At 45.7% G+C, this 17,623-nt stretch overlaps 1 long non-coding RNA gene across 1 annotated transcript in view; it reads right to left on the bottom strand.

Moving 5' to 3' along the window:
* Positions 1–5,653: 5,653 nt before the first annotated feature.
* LOC144798742 (uncharacterized) overlaps positions 5,654–17,623 on the bottom strand; it is a 152,117-nt gene continuing 140,147 nt past the window's right edge. The window contains exons 2-3 of the long non-coding RNA XR_013603635.1: positions 5,895–5,951; positions 5,654–5,790 (exon numbers count right to left, since the gene is read on the bottom strand). This is a non-coding gene — a long non-coding RNA (uncharacterized LOC144798742). The remainder of the gene's footprint in view (positions 5,791–5,894; positions 5,952–17,623) is intronic.

A 17,623-nucleotide genomic window follows, 5' to 3' on the forward strand; every position in this document is an offset into this window, starting at 1 on the left:
TTTCCAAAGATGTTAGCGCTAGGGGTAATTGAGCCCTCCAGCAGCCCCTGGGCTAGCCCAGTGGTCTTAGTGCCTAAGAAAGCTGCTACCCCCGATGGCCCCCCAGAACTCCAGTTCTGCGTGGACTACCGTGGGCTCAATGCGGTCACCAAGACTGACGCGCACCCCATCCCCAGAGCTGATGAACTGGTGGATCGGTTGGGAGCTGCCCAGTACCTCAGCACCTTTGATTTGACTTCAGGGTACTGGCAGATTGCCTTAACTGAGGGGGCCAAGGAGAGGTCAGCATTTTCAACGCCAGAGGGGCACTTCCAGTTTCGTGTCATGCCCTTTGGGTTGAAAATTGCCCCTGCAACCTTCCAGAGACTGGTCAACCAGGTATTAGCAGGGCTGGAGGAATTCAGCGCAGCATACCTGGATGACATTGCTGTGTTCAGCTCCACTTGGGAGGAACACCTGCAATACCTCTGTGAAGTGTTGAAGGCTCTGCAGAAGGCAGGCCTCACTATCAAGGCCAGTAAGTGCCAGATAGGGCAGGGATCAGTGGTGTACTTGGGACACCAGGTGGGGAGCGGCCAGGTGGCACCCCTACAGGCGAAGATTGATACCATTCTGGCTTGGGAACCCCCCAAGACTCAGACTGAGGTGAGAGCCTTTCTAGGTCTCACCGGGTATTACAGATGGTTTGTCAAAGGTTATGGCACCATTGTGGCCCCTTTGACAGAGCTGACATCTAAAAATCAGCCCAGGAAAGTGAATTGGACCGAGGCCTGTCAAACTGCTTTTGACGCCCTCAAAACTGCCATGTGCACAGCACCGGTGCTTAAGGCACCTGACTTTTCCAGTGAGTTCATTGTGCAAACTGACGCTTCAGAGCAAGGCGTGGGAGCAGTACTCTCACAAATCAATGATGAGGGCGGAGACCAACCAGTGGCTTTCATTAGTAGGAGGCTACTCCCCAGGGAACAGAGATGGAGTGCGATTGAAAGGGAAGCTTTTGCTGTGGTATGGGCTCTGAAGAAGCTGATGCCCTACCTGTTTGGGACTCACTTCCGTGTTCAGACCGACCACAGGCCCCTCAGATGGTTAATGCAGATGATGGGTGAGAATCCAAAACTGTTGAGGTGGTCCATTTCCCTACAGGGGATGTACTTTACGGTGGAGCACCGCCCTGGTACAGAACACGCTAATGCTGATGGTCTGTCCAGATTCTTCCGCCTTAGTGATGAGGACTCCCAAGAGGTTGGGTAGTTCTCCCCACTTTCAGCTAGAGGGGACACGTGTTAGACCTGACACCCTTGCCGTGGTTTTCCCCCATCTTTTTGCCTCTGCCTCCTGTATTTTTTGATGCTGTGCTGGATTTCGTTTTTGCTGGTTTAGATGCTTTGGACACTCTGCCACTGCTGATCAGTGCCAGAGTGTAAGTGCTCCCTATGTAAATTGTCATATTGATTGGGTATACCTGATTGGCATATTTGCCTCACCATGAAGTCCCTAGTCAAGTGCACTGTGTGTGCCAGGGCTGGTGATGACAGATGCTACTAGTGGGCCTGCAGCGCAGATTGCGCCACCCACATGAGTAGCCCTAAAATGGTGTCTCAGGCCTGCCAGCGCAGTGCCTGTGTGCAGTCAGTGGACTGCCATGTCCGCCTGGCCAGTGTCCCTACTGGCTGGGCCTAACCCTTCCCTGTCTGTGCACATCAGTCACCCATATGGAAGGCTCAAGGTACCCCCCTGGGCAGGGTGCAGTGTATGGGTAAGGTAGAGCATGTACTAGTGCAGGTCACATGCTCTGGTAGTGAGCGGCAGCCATTTTGTGTGCTCACTACTGTAAGGTTATCTTGCTCCATAAAATAACATGGGGGAGGCTGGTCCCAATGGATACCAGCCTATCTTCTCATAGGAACAAGATGGGACATAAGTGATTGATATCCCTGAACTCAGAATTTAATAACACATCTTTTAGTGAAGGTTCCTTTTAAATTCTGTGTTTGAGAATAGTACTTTTAGAAAGTGGCTGTTCTCTTGTCTAACCTCTCTGTGTGCCTGGGCCTGCTTGTGGATTGACTGTCTGGTTTGAGGGTGACAGGGGCTGCAGAGCCCCCAGGAGGTTGTCTGAGTCAGCCCGTGGATGAAAGGATGCAGCTGCTGCCAGGGAAGTGGGAGGAGATAGCACCTGGCTGCAGAGCCCCCAGGAGGTTGTCTGAGTCAGCCCATGGATGAAAGGATGCAGCTGCTGCCAGGGAAGTGGGAGGAGATAGCACCTGGGAGTGAATAGGGCTGTGCCGGCCTGACCACAATGCTGGCTCCACCTCCCGCTGGGCGACTGTCACCTCTGTCCCTGATACTGAAAGAAAGAAGGAAGCCAGGAAAGCCCCAGTGCTCCAGCAACACCCAGAACTGGTTTAGACCGGGCTCAGGGCCCACTTTCACAAAGACTTCAAAGGACTTCAAAGACTTTTAGGGGTATAAGAGAAGGACCCCTGACAACAGAAAATTAGATTCTACAAGCAAGAGGAACCTCTGCTGGAAGAAGGACCACTGGAGAACTGAAGGAAGATTGCCTTGCTGTGTGCTCTAAGGGCTGACCTGTTCTGCTGTTCAACTAAAAACTGAGAAGAAGAAAGGGACTTTGCTATGTGCTGTGACCCTGCCTGCTTGAACCAAAAAGACTTTGCTGTGTGCTGTGTCTCCAACTTGAATCTCCAAGGGCCTGAGAAGAGCTGGCCCCCTGTTCCTGGAACCCAGGGTTAAAAGGTTCCTAAAGAAACCCCAAGACGCTGCGCAGATCATGCTGTTTTGGCCTGGTGCATGCTTTGTGACCAACTGCTGAGCGTGGGCAGAGATCGGTGTGCTCATCGGCACATACTCAGCGAGGGTCGGAGGTCCGTGGTGCCTCCCCTCGTGAGTTCTGTTCTAAAACGATCTTGTGGCCGTGAGGGCGGTCTTGTTGTGACCTGTGCCCTCGTAAATCTCTTGCCGCCTGCTCATCGCCGCGGCCCGTGCCAGCAACACCCTCGAAAGCTTGCCGTTCTTGGCGGGGGCTGCGGAGACGGAGAACGAAGCTGCCGCGCTCCCATTGGCCAGGAGAAACGAGCCCCTCCAGTAACGCCGCGCTGGGATTGGCCCAGCATCGCCGCGTCTTCGTCGAAGCCTCGCACGGATTGGTTGCCGGCTCAAGCGTCATCAGGGGCTGGTCCTGGGAGCCGCACTGCCATTGGCTGACTCCCGGGTGCACACGGAGGCTCGCCTAAAGTGCCGCGACATCATTGGCCGGCCCGGGGAAGCTTTGGAAGACCGGCGGAGCTGCGCCCGCAGCGAGAAGGAGACTCGTCCTCGAGACCCGTCCTCGCCGCGGGAGCATCGTGAGTGCCCTCCTGCCCCTGGCCTGTCTGTCCCTGCTCGGAGCGCCGAGCTAGCTCCTCGCCGCTCCCCGAGGATCAGAGAGCGGGCGGAGGGCTGCTGGGACCGGCCGGGGCGGGGAATGAGTCTGTTCTGCACGGCGCAGTGCGCCTGAAGTCCGTGGTGGAGGCGCGCCCGCATTGTTCGGGTCCAGTTTATCAAAGGGCTCCACAGGGGAGTTAAGTACACGCTGGCAGTGATTTTACCACTCGTTTTGAGAGCTAATTTAAATTAAGTCAGTAGCGTTATTTTTAACACTGATTTGAGAGACTTGAGACTATATTTAATATGAAGAACTTCCTAATAAGCTAAGTAACCATCAAGATTAAGAGCAACCTTTTGATCAAGAGCTATCATCGTGCAACTGTTTTATTTTTCTTGCTGAAACTAGATAAAGATATATTTTTATAAATATACTTACCTGTGTGGTCTCAGTTTGTGGTGGATGGGGAGTCATTGTTTGTGTTAAGTGCAGTTATTATACACATTGCCTTGGGGATGAGCCTGTCTGCTCGCGCCAAGCTACCTAGAGGGGGAGCAGGGATTATCTACTGTGTGTATTCCTTCACCCTGACTAGAAGCAAGGGTCCCTACTTGGTCTAAGGTACTTACCTCTGCCAATTAGAGACCCCCAAATCTAACATCTACTATGTGCACATGAGTATCACAATATTTCACACCAACACAGACAAACAAGTGTCTAGTCTCATCCCAAGTTTATTCCAGAGTACCAACCTCAAACTGGCATACTGTCAGTAACTTAACCTACATTATACAAAAGTGAAATGATCAGTCTCGTACACCACAAAGGTCATGTCCAGAATGGAACAAAATGGTAGGAGAGGGTGCACATCACAATCCTAAAAGCTTTGGCCACATGCCAAGCGGTCATGTCATCCGCTGGTACCATACTTAACCAACTCACAATAGGAATCCCACATCAGTGAGAATACCCAAAACTAATATATTGCATAACAACAGTTTTTTCATCACAGGTCCTTTCCAATTTGGTGTAGCTGCCTCTGGTGGAATGTCACTCACAAATGTCAGTGTGTGCCACATGCACTGTGGCTCATAATGATGAGACACATCAACAGCTACATCCAGCTCATACACATTGAGAACATTGTGTTGCAGTACATGATGGCTCACATATCGCAATAGGAACACCACACGACAGGGAGCAAATCCAATTGATTCATTGCAAATTCCATTCTATCACAGTGCAAGCAGCCTTGGTATCAGGGTTGTACACCCAAAGCCGGTGCCGGACATATCCAGGAACAATACATGTTTATTTCGTAGTTTGTAAGAGTATCACATACTTGCTGATGTCCCAACTCTGAAATACCCAAATGAGGATGACATGGTGAAGACACCTACAAGAAACCAATACATAGAGATTAGCAAGGAACCCATACATATGACACCAAACAGAGCCCATTTCTGGAGTACACAGTACATGCCTAAATGTCACCTACACCAATCAACAACTATTATATGTCCATCACAGCTTTTAAAAATGCAGCCTAACCTTTCTTATGAGCAAATTCCTGCCATAACTCCAGCAGTTGTGTCATTATCAGAGGATCTTCTTGTTTAATACACATGCTACCACACATCGACCACTGACATCATTATGATTTTGTAAATTTGCATGTTATGCACAAATGTTTCTCTCACAATTCAATGTACAACTAATTTAATCCTTTGTAGCATAACTGTTGCTAGTAACTCACTGTATAATGATTAGGTTTACTGAAACAGTAAGGTGTTCCATTTGTTATGTGTAAAATTATGTGAATGTAAAGCGCTCTGATACCCTATTAGGGTCAAGTTTGCGCTATATAAAACACCAAATAAATAAAATAAAAAAATAAAAAAATATGAGCATGTATCCAAATCTCCTTCCACAAACATACTCTGCACAGATATTTATACAGCTGTACATACCAAACAGGTACCCAGTAACAAACTCCTCACATCATCACAACTGCAGTCACTGTAACAGGCTATGTAATGACAGTGCACATCATACACTCATGAGAAGAAGTTGTTGATGACCACTTGATGAATGTCAACTCCTCCCTCTTCACCACTATCATCATCAATTACCATTTCAGTCTATTCACCCAGTGGCTCCTGCTGGTCTCTATCCTCTGCTATGAGAGGGATGTTCCGTCTCAGTGCACGGTTGTGGAGCATACACCAGGCAACGGTGATCTGACACCCCTTCTCGAGTGAGTAGAGGAGGCCCCCCACTATTCTGGTCCAGACATCTGAATCTGGCTTTCAGGAGCCCAAAATCCCGCTCCACTGGCTGCTGTGTTCTTCCATGGGCCTCATTCAAGCAGACTTCCCATGGGCGGTTGGGATATGCTGAGTCTCCTAGATGGGAGACGAACAGAAGTGCTTAAAAGTTTAACACACTTTCTGATCATGCAACCTGACATCACACACACACATACAAAGGTTAGGTACATCATACTCACCAAGAAGCCGTGCCCTCTCCAGTAGTATTGTAACATCAGCTGGGGAATGGTGCTGTTCTGCAGTACAAAGGAATCATGGTCAGAACTGGGTAATCTAGCAGACTCTTGTAATATGTAAAAATCTACTAAATAAACCACTTGGACATTGATCGCATGGAAGTACTTCATGGTCCGATATACCTGTTCATTGGTCTGTGGTGCCACCTGTGGTGCCACCAAGGCAATATGCGTGCCATCTGTCGATCCTATCACATGTGGGATGCAACCAAATCCATAAAAGTGTCCTTTCACATTGGTCAAATCATGCAGTGTGCCACTAAACATAGGTTGTGACATTCCTCCAGATATGTCCACAGTGTACTGAAAGGAGCCTGTGGCAACGGAAAGATCATGCTGCCATGACTGTCACCATTGGTTCAGAGCTATTCAATAGTGTCTTTGAGGACATAAATCTGGTCCTACCTCTGCAGATAAATCTTGTATTGTCTGCCTATCAAGATGAAACTTCTGGATTACATCTCTTTCCCCCATAGTTAGGAGGCTTGGGGATGTTCGGTATACTAGAGGTTGGTTTCCTCTCTCTGACACAGAACCTACATGTGGACTAAATGCACATATGGATACAGGTCACAGTGCCCACACAAACATTTGCCAAAACACACCCAAACGTGATGGGAAAATACATTAATTCATATGTGAGAAGTACACAGCAGTTTACTTCACTTTATATGCCACAAAATACTTTTATACATGGCTACTTATTGTATGATGAAACTGAATGAGATGCATTACACACAGCTGGATGCTTCATTTCCACCATTCGGCATTGTTGTGGGACAGGCCATTCCATGAGGAAGAGAGCCAAAAGTGTCACATACACATATCACATATTAATATATTTACTGGAGTCGGTAGGATAATTAAGATGCACTACTTTACATATAAATTGCAGCCATCTTCATATATGGAAAACACGTGTCTGTAACAGCACTGTGCACATCTTGCACACTTCATGGGTATGGTTAACTTTGTCATTTTTCACCATTGTACACAGCCCTGTGGTAAACGTGTGTACATGCACAGTCTTGTTCAACACAGATGAGTGAGCAAAGGTATAGGCAGGGAAATAGTGTCATACATCATGTGTGATATTACTACATACATACATTGTTGAATATGTATGTCAAAAAACATTTTATGATGTAAATTTCAACACTGACAATGTGGAGTCCTAGGCTCTCCAATGGGACATTCAGGACAGCCGACAGCCAGCTGATGGGAACTGTACGGTAGGCAAAGTCTACCACATCAGTCACAGCCATTGGCTACCTTTGTAAAATGCAACCACTGCGGTTCTAATGATGTTTTTGCAGACAGAGGTCACAGCCTAAGATGTTGCCTAAGTTCACCAATGGGACATGCCCAATCAGTGATGCCGTCTGGTTTGAACTAAGCTGTAGGCGTCTTCTACCATTGGTTAACCTTGTAAAATGCAACTGCCGCGGTTCAATGTACGTGGCATCCACACTGAAGACAAGCTGTGTGGTGTATTTAATGGTTGCGGGTTGGGAAATGAAATGCTTGCCTCAAGCCACTGCCTCAAGCCACCGCTGCTTACTACATCTCCTCATCTCCAACTACTATTTGCCACCTCTGGGAATTGTCATAACACACTGTACAGGGCAGAGGGGCCCTCCCTTCACTCCAGAGGAGCTCCAGCCACTGGTAGAAGTGGTCCTTCCCCTGTACCACCAGTTCTAATGGCTCACCAGAGGAGCAGGTAAGTACTGCTGATACAATTTTTACACTATATGGATTGACCTAGCTCAGCCCATGAGCCACATTGTGGATCAGATTCCCATAGCGATATCAATGAATTGTAATTATGATGTTGTGGCCACAACATAGGACTCTAACAGTTATGGTACATGTGGCACTGATATTTGTGGACCTAACAGATTCAAGGTGATGTGCATATACTCCTGAACCATACACCAGTTGAATGCATACAGCAATGCATGTATGGATCTATTATGTTACAATGCTGACTTTGCTTACCATGTTATGGCAGTTTACAGGAAATAATAAGTGGCTTTACTTTAAAATTTGAGTATTTGTCCTGTGAGTGGGTCTTTATTGGACATGTGATATAACTGTTCAGTCCTACCAAGTGCTTAGCACACAAGGAATTACCAACCTGTCTTCAGACAGGTACCAAGACCTCACAGATGCCTTCCCAGTGACCCACTATGTTAATGAGACATATAGAATGGATACTAGGTGTACTGTAAGGTATGGTATATGTGGCCATGTGATGGTCATGTGGGCACAGTGTGCTCAGCATGCTGAGATCTAACACTGACATTGGTATGCGCCTTGCATGCCACATGGCCCAGACTGGGGCATAGTGCATTCCCCAATGCAACAGATGCACACATTACTACCCCTGTAGACCTGCAGATCCTCAAATGTACGCTGCAAACATGTTGAAGGACCATGAATTGACATTGATGCACCTAGTGATACTAGATTGGGTATGGTGCAAGATGAGACCCCCACACCAGAGACTACTGTCCATGGGCCCATTGTCTCACTGTTTGTCATTGCATTAGCACAGGCCCTTAAATGCCACATGCCTTGGATTTTACCTGACATAAGAGTGAGGCTGCAATTGTATAGGAACACTCTTCATGACAAAGAATGTCACAAAAGATAGTCTGGCACATCTGCAGTGCTGTTCCAAAGTGTATCACCAGCTGTGTGGATATGTGAAATTGTTCAGTATGTACATTGCTATGTAGATGTTGTCCCATACACACCCTGACATATATGGCATACAGTGTGTTCTGTAATGTCAGGACTTAAAACACTGACACATGCAGATGTAGTCTGAGGTTCACATCAGAAATCAACATGTTCTCTGATCCACTGACTTTAAATTATTACTTACATGTATGGCAGCCCTCTTTTTTTTGAGAGCCCAAACTTGACATGTACTCAGTGCAATGGTAGTAGTGATGTTTCAGCCAGTGAGATTGAAATTATTTGTCCTGATTGTACAGGTGTCTGTGCATGGCTTCAATACAAGTGTAGCCTTTTTTGAGGACACATTGCTGTGTTGTGTTAAGCTATAACACCATTCACATAACATGTGGTGAGGGCTATGGGTATGTGATATGAGGAGTCTGGTGTAGTGAGTATAACCAAGATCAGGGTGGAGGGTAGTACACAGAGGACATTTAAACTGAGCAGTTAAGGATTTTCTCTAGGTCAGAATGTGCACTTCAAACATGTCATGTATACAATGTTGTTACATGTCTCTGCTAGCTGTGTAGTGCCTATGTGTAACCTTAGATGATAACCTATAACTTGTGTGTCCACTCAGTCTCTTCATCAATTGCATCCGTAAAGGTCATGGCCCATCATAAGGTGTCGATATGGAAAGGAGTTGCCCGGAGTGTGCAGACCCTAGTGGTCAACTGTCCATGCAATGTTCACTGCAAGAAAAGGAGGGAGGACCTGAGATGCTAGACCAGGAAGATCGTTCCTTCTGCCTGGGGCTGTCCTCCCCAGGCAGAAGGACGCTCAGCGAACCCTGACACCCCTAATGGCCCTCATACTGGCATTGGCATACCCAGACCTTGATGAGCAGTGGAGAGCCCAACAGCAGCTCGGAGGGGGTGAGCGGTTCCCTGAGTGTTCAATTCAGTAGCGGTCAGTGGTGAAAGTGCTGCCGGGCGGTGACATGGGGAGGGGGAGGGGCAGGGTGGGAGGTACTAAACTATGGATTACGGCAGATTACAGGTAAGTAAACATAAAAATAAGTAAAACAAATTTTGTTGTGCGCACTGCATCGCATTTGGCGATGCATTGCGCGCAATAAAATTAGTTTTATTTATTTTTATGTTTACTTACCTGTAATCGGCCGAAATCCATAGTTTACTACCCCCCACCCTGCCCCTCACCACGTCACCGCCCAGCAGCACTCCCACCACCGACCGCTACTGGTTCAATTATACATAACATCTATTTTTCCATACAAGCAGCTATTGTCCATTTTAGTTGGAAGATTACCCATTTCCCACACAATGGGAAATGTATTGCATGTGTAGGTCTGGCAGTTGGAGCAAGGTGTGCAGCTTTGACTATTGTACATGTGACCATGAACTGAGCATGCAGAAGTCACACATGTGTGTCAAATGTTGAACAGCCACTTGTCTGCCTATTTATTTGTTGAGATGAATAACCTCAGCTTTTGAAGTAATGTCTGACAGTGAGCCCAAATAGGTCACCTATCAGCTTTGTGTCTAGAGTGATATTCCTGCCCTATTATGTCTCTTTTGATGATGGACAACTCACTTACGGTGAGTGACACAATGCACTTTGGATGCAGACACTAAGCACAAAAATCCCTTGGTAAGAGGGGAAGGTAGAGTAACATGAGTTTGCAAACATCACTGATAGCATATATTTTGTTGTCTACATGCTGGAATGTATACATTTACGTGTTGTACTGCCACATGTACAACTGCTCCATACATGATAATGAGGGTCGACAAGTTGTTCTGACATTATCCCACATTATGTTCTATGTTGGCTAATGTATACATGACAATGTTAGTCAATGATGGGTATACAGAGTATGTGTTACCACATACCATAGTGTTTAGACATTGATGGGTTGGTCACACATACCCATTGACATTGATGGACATCATTACCCAGGTCAAATGTGGAGACAATGACACACATGGTGGTATAACTTCCAGGACTTTCTGGCAATGTTCCATTGCATGTCATTGTGAAGTGTGTATGCAGTGAAAATTGATGTACATGTTTACTGTGTAGGTTCATTCTGTGGCTGGTGATTTATATCAGGGAGTGGTATGCTGGCATGTTGTGTTCACATATTTGTGTCACCACTCAGTGCTACATCTGTATTTTTGATAGCAAAACATGAAATATACAGTTAATCCACTTCCCCTGTGGACACTAGTAAGAACTCTTTGAGGACTACACATTTCCTATTCCTCATTTACTACAAATGTTCAATTTTCATTGAGTTTTTTTATTTTAAATGGTGGGCCCACATAAGATATTCTAGACAAGGGATGTTCCTAAGCAGACTCATGTGCACATGTACTTTTGTCCTGAGAACTAAAACCAAATGGAGCCACTTTGTCTACATAGTACTATTCTGTACTATATGTGACACCTATCAAGGCTACTCTTGTGAATCTGTCAACTAAGTCATCTGGTAGTGGACAGACGTATGTGTCACTTGTGGAGTTTGCACATTGTGGAATGCACACTTCCATGTCATGTCATTGGTGTTCCTCTATGGCAGGGGCCCAGCTATCCTACATGTAGTGTGTCTGGGCCCAGAGAGTGGTGGGAGTTTCATGGAGGAGCAGCACAATGACTCTACAGCAGCACCTTTGACAAGCTCCGCTACATTCTTGTCTTCTATCCCCTACCATCACCACCCTGCCTGCTGCGCCCCAACTAGCTGCCCGGGCCTGCTCCCCTAAAAGGCTCCTTCTTCCCAGGCACCTCATCTCCTGCCTCTGTCTCCCTTGCTGCCTTGAGTGTGGAGGCTATTGACCTCCTTAGGCAGGTCTCTGTTTGTCAGACAGCAGTACTGAATGACCTCCAGGTGCAAACATCCCAGCTAAACTTGATAGTGTCATACGTGGAAGGCATTTACGTTGACATGACTGGCCTACAGTTTTTTTCAGGCTCTGGCTTCCAAATTCACAGCAGTCGTCTAGCATTCCCAGCTTTCCACCCCACCCCCTGCCCTCTCCCCAGTCACTATCCCTTCCTCCTACCGGCCCAAAGCATACACAAATGTCACACATCCACATCAACAGTCACATGCAGCACATGCAAAGACAAGCATAAGATGCCAAAATCCAGCACACCCACTTACTATGCAGTAACCAAAATCCCCACCACATCCACTGACAGACACACATACCCCATTACACCACAGCCCACCACCAACATTTCCACCAAAACACAGACAGACACTATACCCACAGCCTCAGCCATTGCCAATGATATTTTACCTACCATCAAACAGACACCCCAGCCACAGATACTTCCACCATCACATTGACAGACACCACACCCATAGCTGCAGACACTTCCACCATCAGACAGACAGACACCACACCACCGCTGCAGCCACAGACAATTCCATCATCAAAGAGACAGACCCCACACCTACTGTCATAGCCACAGACACTTCCATCATTCAACAGACACACACCATACCCACAACACCAGCCAGCTAGACATCACACACTTCAAGCACAAAAACCATTCAACGGCCAAACAGAAATGACACACACGGAGACATGCATATACTGCACGTACATCAACACCTCAGACCTCACATCCCTCTACCTCGAAGGCCAAACCCCTTCCCATTCCTCCTCCCCAGTCTCGCAAAACTCTTACCCTGTGTGCCCTTGATATTTTTCCTGCCACAGCTGCCACCTCAAACCTAAAAGGTCTGGTTTCCCACCCCTGCCCTACTCTTCCATGTCAAACACCAAACAACCACTACAAAACATCCCACTACCACCAAAGGGGGTAAAAATACCAACCCACTCATCCTGATTCCAAGTGATACCCACCCAAAACAAAACGGTCCTTTTCCGCTACACACCCCAAAGCTTCTAAGCAAAAGAATCGCCCACCTGTTCCCACCCTCCCTATTCCGCTCACTACACTAAAAGGGATAAAATGCCATGGATGAGACAGCCTAGTCCTCGAAACTCCAAGGCCAGCACTCCCACACCAGAATCCAGACCTCCCAATCCCAAGCCCATCCCTCTCAACAACCTACTCAACGCTCCTAATCCAGAGCCAAATCCTCCAAGGCCCACCCCAGACCCCCAATCCAAACCCCAGCCCACCCCAATGACTTATCAGAGGACAGGACCACCCATTGGAGGCCCCTCTCCTGGGAAGGTTTCCCTGGCAGTGATCTGGTTGACAAGTGTCGTGACACAGCAGTGTGCAGGACTACATGGACAATTTTGGACTGGCCATTGGCCTTTGTTTCATCACATTGAAAATGTTGCCTGAATAAAGACTGAATATTTCATGTTGACCTTTGTCCTGCATTTGCTACTTATGCTATTTGTTGTTCCTTACATTTTTAGGATATGAAACAACAGTTGAGTTTGTTTCCCCATGATAGCTGATCCATTTGAGGTGGTAAGTCTAGTCAAACTTTGGAACAAGTTATGAAGTGACAAAGAATGGGGGTCAATGTGCTATGGTTTCATGATAGAGATATATCCAAATGTGGCATAAATCGATTTGGGTGTCGTCTGCTACGGTAAGTATTGTATCTTGTCTTGCCCAATGTCCATGTCTTCAGGCTTGCTGTACTAGGTTAGATATGTGGTGGATATGTGTTACACATGTGTTAAGCAGGTATTTGTTACACCACACATGGGAAGTGCAATATTGTGATAGGTATTTGTTACTTTGGAGGTGCATGTAGGCCTTCTCATGTGTGTTCGTTTGACATGCTTCTCATGGATGTCTGACTAGTGCTGTTGCTGTAGCGTTGTTTTAAGGACTCGCACTTACACATGGTGACATTAATGCAGGGGCAACCTGGACTGTGTTCTTGGTCTGTTGTCTTCCAATTGTTCCCCTGGTTTGGATACTCACATCTGCTGGATTACTGCAGTTTTTGACAATCGCATTTATCTGACTTATCTTATTCATGTGCGTGATGTCAGAAAGGGCAATACAGTGCTTTTGCAGTGTAGTTGGTTACAATTTGCCAAAGACATCCATACAGTTGTAATATCAATGTCTCATCAGATTCTGATAGTTATGTATGTAGATTTTGTGAGTGTGTGGCTGTACATTGTCACTGATCTGGACATAGGTGTAACCATGCAGATATGATGGGAACATACATTCAGTGATATTACAAACAGGGACCCACTAGAATTGTTTGGTCCAGGGATTCAACGCCATAGCCTTATCCATGATTTGGTGCTTCGGGGGTATGCAGTGTGTGAAACCCATTATTGATTTATACTGTGGGTCACAGTTGACTAGGAGTGTTTTCAGTCAGGTGATGTGCAGTGGTGCAGTGTCTGTATATTTTCACCAGGGATGTTTGACCTACACACACACACAGTGACACATGCACACCATCTCTGTCTCCTCTGTTATGGTAGACATTTATAGTTTTGTAAAATGTGTGTTTGTATGTGTTTTAGTGTCCTCCACAACAGTACTTTGAGTCTGATGAGTGTACTGGGGGTCTCTCACAGGTGCTTGAGTGACATACATGAGAGCGTGGCTTACAAGCATGTAAGCCCAACATATGTAATAGCCCTAGTGTCCCACTCAGATGAGATATTTGTTATTGTGACATAGCACAACATCAAGGTATCTGTTTACACAAGTTACATTGCATCTACAGGGATTCAGTGCAGTTGAATTTGCCAATGGGTGTTACTTGCATTAGTTCTAGGAGTTACTACTCAGTCTTAACAACATGAGATTTACGGTGATGCTTCTGATATGACCTATCGGTATTGGGAATGGACTTGTAAGAGTCTCTTGGCTGTTCCATGTGTGGCAGTGATAGGTGGTACTGCTGCAGAAAGACAATATATCACACCCTGAGGGGGGAGGCTATTGAGACTCCATTGGCTCCCTTCTCTGCATCAGTTTTTACCACCTCCCGTTGATGTCCACTGAGCCTCAGAACACTTCAAAAACTTCAACATGACTGTCACAACTTGCTCTTTCCAAGTTCCCTTCAGGCCCCCTCATGTCCGGCTTCTCATTTATTTTGTATTGACTATATCACCAAGTGTGTTCATTTGGGTACATCTTGTTCATACACCCCTATTCCTAAAGACAAAAAGGGCCCTGATTTGGTGGGGACCGTGTGTGTACAGGTTGATGTGTCACATTCCAGCGGTATTCATGACGATACAGATTTTGACTCGTGGAAAATGTTTTTATGTTTCTTCACATAAATATTGAACACAGCAGGGTCCCTTGGCAAATAGAGCCCCTTAAAAGCAACAACTACATGGCTCCTCAAGACACACAGCCTCCTTGAAGATTATGAATAAGAAAATCAGAAAAAAGCCACATCCGACAGACACTAATTGCACTCATCAAAAAGCAATCCAAGACACAAACTCATAACAGGCTAATTTTGGCCAAGCCTTGTGAACATCCACTTTAGAAGATTGAGCCAATACCTATTTACACGTTCTTAAGATGGTGGTAAGTACCTATGAAGCTGATGGCAAATTTCAATGAGGAGTAGGCAGATGCTATGTTCACTGCTATGGTCGCCCGCTGTGGGAGCTCTTCAACCTTCTTCCATGCACACTCAGCGTAAAAAACAATCACGCATTATGGTAAGTACGTCTACATAACACACATATTATTGTACTGTGATGCAGGTGTAATATTAAAACAAATCAAATTTTTTGGGATGGTAAATATTTTTGGTCTTAATATTCGGAATTCAAAACTAGACAGATATTGTCCCAGGCGAAAAGCAAAAATGTAAATCGTGTTTGGAATATTTTCGTCTCCTAACTTAAAGCTACAAGTACAGCTTTTGTGAATTTGTGCACTTGAAAGTTTAAAGCACTTTCAGGGATTATAAGTTTATGGAGTTGTTAAGATTGCCCACGCATTTCTTTGTTTGTGAATCAGGCCCCCTATGTTTGATTGTTCCCATGCTAGTCAGAAAGCAAAAACCTCTTATGAATAAGTTATGTCTTGGCTATGTGAATTAACCCTAACATTTATATTTATTTTTCCACAAACCTGAAGTTACTAGGTAGTATAAGCTCTTGGAGTAGTCATAAGATGCAGGCATAGGTTTGAGGTGCTACTCAGTAATATGTTTGAAACATCAGAAAAGGTAATGTTAATAGAAACTATACAAAGACTAAGGGCCTGATTATGAGTTTGGTGGTGTGGGAGCGGGCTACCATGCCACTGCCCCATTCTCACACTGCCAACCCTCATTAACTGCCACCCCTAGAATATGACTTAGCTTGTGGTCTGGAGGACGGTGCTTTGGCATTCCCAAAAGGCATCGCAATGGGAGTGCCAAAGCCTATTCCTGCACGGCATGACCTGTAACTTCCATGCCATGCAGGGAAAGGGGTGCACGTAGACAGGGGGCACACCATGTGCCCCCCCTGCATGCATACCATGGCCATGAGGGAACCGGGGGCCATGAAAAGGGTGGATGTGAGGAAACTAGTAATATGCTTACCGGTGCAGCTGTGGCAGCACCAGCGTATTGCAGCCCTCTGACTGCCACGCCACTGCCAGGGATCCCTGGTGGTTGTGGCGGTCCTATTGCAGTTTGACTACCGTACTAGTAATAAGGAGGTCGGATCACTGGTGCGGTAGTCCATGACCACCGCCGCACCTCCACCACATGCGTGGCAGTCCTATGGATTCCATAGACTTCCAAACACGTAATCAGACCTATAGACAAGACAATACATACCCTTTCACCTAATTGGCATGAGCAATGAGGTGCCTTATTGCTACGGACACCAGTTAAAGATACCTTTTTCTTTCACTACTGTCTAATCCAGTAGTTAATATAGTACTGGACATTGTCCTGTGGCAGATCTGTTGAGCTCCTTTACTTAATGTACTGTGGATCTTACTGTCACATTTCATGCAGATTGGATCCTCAGACAACCTACTCCTTCAAGTGAGGTGCTGTATTTGATTTTATATAAGTGGGGTGTCATGATTTATTTTAACATTCTCATTCAAAATATATTTAACTTTCAAGTGAATACATAGAACTTAATTCTGATCGTATAGCTTCCTATATTCACTATTTGCAACTATATTTGCTTTTTTCTTCCATTTTTCCATTTCTCATTTATGTGCCAGTAATCTCTAAACATGTAGTGTTTCAAATGACTACGTTTTTATTAAGTACTAGCTTACCCGTCGCGCGTTGCTGCGATCTCAGAAGAAAGTAAATTCAAGGAAACTCGTTATGATAACATTCAATTTACATTGTGTCATTTATATTAAAAAGTATTCATTTTAATGTGGAAAACATTTCAAAGTGTCGTTTTAACTCTATTTATTTATTCGAGTGCTTGTAGAGACACGATATTTTTTGTATTTCCGTCTGGTGCGTACACGAATAAATCAGAAGGTTTTTTCCGACGCATGACCTGGCCACATATAGTTGTCCATGTGAGAAGCACAGATTCTCCAAATCTAGTCCACACACTTGCAGCGATTGTCCTTGTGCTTTGTTGATGGTCATTGCAAAAGCGAGTCGCAACAGAAACTGTAAACGTTTGAATTCAAAAGGCATATCTGTTGGGATCATTGGAATACTTGGCAACAGTACATCTTCCCCCTTGAATTTCCCATTCAAAATTGTAGCTTCGCTGACATTGTTCATCATCTTTTTCACCGAAAGTCTTGTACCGTTGCAAAGTCGTGGTGGATTGATGTTTCGTAGAAGAATGATCGGCACACCAATTTTCAATGTTAAAATGTGCGGTGGCATACCTGGCAAATCCAGTGAATTCAAGAATTCCGTTGGGTAATTGACATCTTTGTCTTGATTCATCACAGTATCGATGGACTTATACGTTGTCGCTTCGCCTGGTATTCTGTAATTTGACGAATTCAGTATTCGAAAGATTATGAGGGCCCTGGGG

Source organism: Lissotriton helveticus, chromosome 12 (assembly GCF_964261635.1).
Source record: "Lissotriton helveticus chromosome 12, aLisHel1.1, whole genome shotgun sequence".
NCBI classification, from domain to species: domain Eukaryota; kingdom Metazoa; phylum Chordata; class Amphibia; order Caudata; family Salamandridae; genus Lissotriton; species Lissotriton helveticus.